Source organism: Triturus cristatus, chromosome 4_2, assembly GCF_964204655.1.
Source record: "Triturus cristatus chromosome 4_2, aTriCri1.1, whole genome shotgun sequence".
In the NCBI taxonomy this organism is placed as follows: Eukaryota; Metazoa; Chordata; class Amphibia; order Caudata; family Salamandridae; genus Triturus; species Triturus cristatus.
The window spans coordinates 832,890,729-832,894,079 of NC_140586.1; the positions used below are offsets into that span (position 1 = coordinate 832,890,729).

The 3,351-nt window shown below is 53.8% G+C and overlaps 1 pseudogene; it reads right to left on the bottom strand.

Moving 5' to 3' along the window:
• Positions 1 to 2,808: 2,808 nt before the first annotated feature.
• Positions 2,809 to 2,981, bottom strand: LOC146835193 (U2 spliceosomal RNA; annotated as a pseudogene).
• Between the last annotated feature and the right edge of the window lie 370 nt (positions 2,982 to 3,351).

A 3,351-nucleotide genomic window follows, 5' to 3' on the forward strand; every position in this document is an offset into this window, starting at 1 on the left:
AGACGGTGACCATGGAGCTTCGCCCAGGCTTTACCGTTGGGGAATTGAATAGGAAGTTGAACAGTGAACGCACGGATCTGTCCGGCCTACTCCAGGAAACATTCCTGGCATTCGGCCCCATGATTCCAATGACATCCCGGAGAGGTGTCTCACCTATAATCTCCACCAACAGTCTGGACGTCAAATTCATCCCTGCTGAGCCTGACCCAGTGCGTCCATCCAACTCTACTATGCAGTTCAGATCACCATCCATCAGAATAGTCGTGGAGGTCACGAGTTGCATCCTGAGCACTCTGAACCTCTCGAGTCGCTCGTTCTTCTCTTGGGGGGCATAGACAGCCCTCGAGTCGCCCACGAACAGCACTCTGCCATTGACCTGCTTTGTGACCTTTTCCACGGCGAAAACTGCCTCCCCTTGATTCGAATGGCCACTCCAGATGTTTGCAATTGCTTCCTCCAGACCAAATGATGGGACATGCATCCACTGCCGTTTGAGCTGGCTGTACAACTGGGCGTACAGAGTTCTGCATTCCTGCAGAAAGCAGATATCTAGGTTCTGTTCAGCCAGGACGCGCAACATGCCAACCCACCTAATCTGATCCTTCACGCTCCTGACATTGAGGGGGAACAATGATATAGCCATTGTCTCAGCGCTAGCAGTTAGTGTCCGGTTTCTGAACCTTTCTGTGAGGAGGGTTACTATACCGCAGAGTACTGAACCATCTGCAGGCCCTCTATCACTGGTGCTGTCTCTTCTGGGTTTTCAATGTAGAGCTCCATGGTGGCTTCTGTGACATCTATCCACACAATGGTGTCCTCCTCGTCCCTCTCTTACTTTTCTGCTTCGGCCTCTGGTGCTTCACTGACCATCTGGTGCAGCCTCTGCAGGTCCTCTCGGACAGCTTCTACGGGGTCGTTCGGTGTTTCCGTCATCCTGCATGTCGCTGTCCTCCATTCCAGAGTCCATGGTGGTGTATCCGTCCTCTGTCTTCTTGTGTTCTTGGGCCTTGATGGGCTTCTTCTGAGTGTATAAGTCGTCCTTCCTAGGACTTGTCCTCTTCCTGTTGTTCCGGGGTGGGTCTGGTCTCCCTTCTCCTCCTCGTTGATGTCGGGGTCGGCCTTGATGTCAGTCGGTGGCGGCACGGTTCCTGTCTTCCCTCCTGACCTGGTCTGCCTCCTTTTCTCCTCTTTTTCTTCCTTCTCCTTCTTTACTTTGTCCCGCAGCATCTGCAATCTGACTTTCTTCCATTCCTCCTCTATCACCTTTTCAGCGTTGCTGCTGCTGCTGTTATCTGGATGGGACTTCTTTCTCTTGTTCTTCTTATTACCCTTTGCCTTGGCTGGGGCCTTCTCCTCTCCTTGCCCTCCTATCTTGGTTCCTGCTTCTGGCTCTGGGTCCAACTCCCTCTGGTGTTCCGTTGGTTGGGCCTCAGGTGCTCCTTCCTCGGGGTCTCCATTGGGGTGCTGGGCTCCCATTGCTTGTTCCTCCTCTATTGGTGGTGTTGCTTCCTCCGCTGTAGTTGGTTCCGCAACGGGGTCTACTTGAGGTTGTGCTGGGCCTGGTCCTTGTGGTGGCGTCACTTTTAGGGCTGGCTTCTTCTGCTCGACATTCCTTGTTGGCTCCGGTTTCTTGTTCACTTCTTTCCTTGCAGCCTTAAGGATGTCGTTCACCTTGGCGTTGGCGGCAGGATCCACCGTTGGTGTAGGTCTTTGGCTTGTCCGATTTGGGGCACTGGTAGTACATGTGTCGTTGATGATGGTGCCGTACTTCTGGAGAAGTGACACGATGTCTCTATCTAGGATGTGGGGGTTGGTCATCTCAAATGTCATCCTCTTCTCCGCTGTTGCTGGCGCCCATCCTGTAGTCAGGCAAAAGGTGCTGTAGGGTGTCTCCTTCTTCTTCCCCTGGAAGAAATCCCAGTCCTTCCTAAAGAGGCGCTGGGTGATGAAACTAAGGAGAAATATCATGCATGACGCGGATGTCTGGCAGCTCAGCACCTCCGTCACTGGGACTCCTGCTGGCTTGTGGAAGTTGTTCAAGAACAAGTCCCTGTGCAGTCTGGGCTATTCCTTGTCCCTTACCTCCCACCGCATTACCTGGGCGTGCTAGTGGGAGACATTGTACCCATTGAAGGGTTTGGGGCGGTTCCTTGCCAGGTCCCTGCCTTGCCATTCCCCCACTCCCTGGTTTGGTAGCATTAGGGTTTTCAGGTGCAGCTGCCTTAAGCCCTGAGTCCTTCGGGGCACCAGCCTTCCCAGCGCTGGTGCTTGGTTCTGGAGGTGCAGGCTTACTTGCCTCCTTGCCGCCCTCCCCAGGGGGCTTGGGGTTGGGCTTCAGGGCTTCCGGGGTGGGGTTGCCATCTGTGATGGTCACTGGGGCTCCAATGTCCATTTTGCACCCATTTGTTGGATTTTGGGCTTACCTGTAATTTCTGGGTTACCGCCGGGTTTACCATTGTCACCTGGGGTCCTCCACCTGGGGTGTCTCACAGCAGACCACAATAGTGTGCAGTGCAAGAAACACTGTCCAGTCACACCCTAGAGCTAAGGCAAAGGTTATAGGGGTTACCGCCTAAGCATAAATCCCCTCGCCAGAGGTCTGGGGGCTGCACAGGCCTGTGAAGGGTGTTATGAGGGGTTTTAATCCTCCAGCATTAGTCCACCGAAACACTAGGAATGAGAGAAATTAGGAAGCACAATGTTTCAGTACTCTAACGCTGACCACAGTTCCTTTGGGGTCCTTTTTTGTGCTCCTAATGAGCAAAACAGACACCAGGACGCTGGTGCCCCTCCTCCTGCTTAATTAAAAGCTAGTTGTGCGGATTGCGAAATTTTCACACACTTGTATACAGCAAATTTATTTGCTTTCAAGTACAAGTCGTAGTTACTATACAATCAATTTTACTTGCACAAACATTGTGCGTTTAAACTAATAAGAACAGATACTACACTTGATCTTAGTCAAAAGACAGAGATGGGGGCGTGACCAAATGCGACCTGATCGGATGCGGACTCCGGAGGCTCCTCGCTGCGGGCCTTACCCCTAGCCTTTCCATGAGCAAAGTCCCCAGTTGTGCGCGGACATCAGCGGCATAGCTTGTGGGGGCGCGGCGGCATCACCGTGGGAGGTTTGGCGAGCCACGGACCCTCGGAACGACCCTGCAGGCGACTTGGCGCTTTCCGAGGGAAATGGCGCCCTGACAGTGAAGCAACCTAGAAGGAGCCCGGCACCATCGATCGGCTGGTGAGCCAAGAGGGAGGCGCGAAACCTGTGGCAGACTCCCGCGGTGGCCCCCTGCGAACTGTGAGTGAAGACTGTGGTGCGGGGGGGAGCGGCAGCCGCCAGAAGCA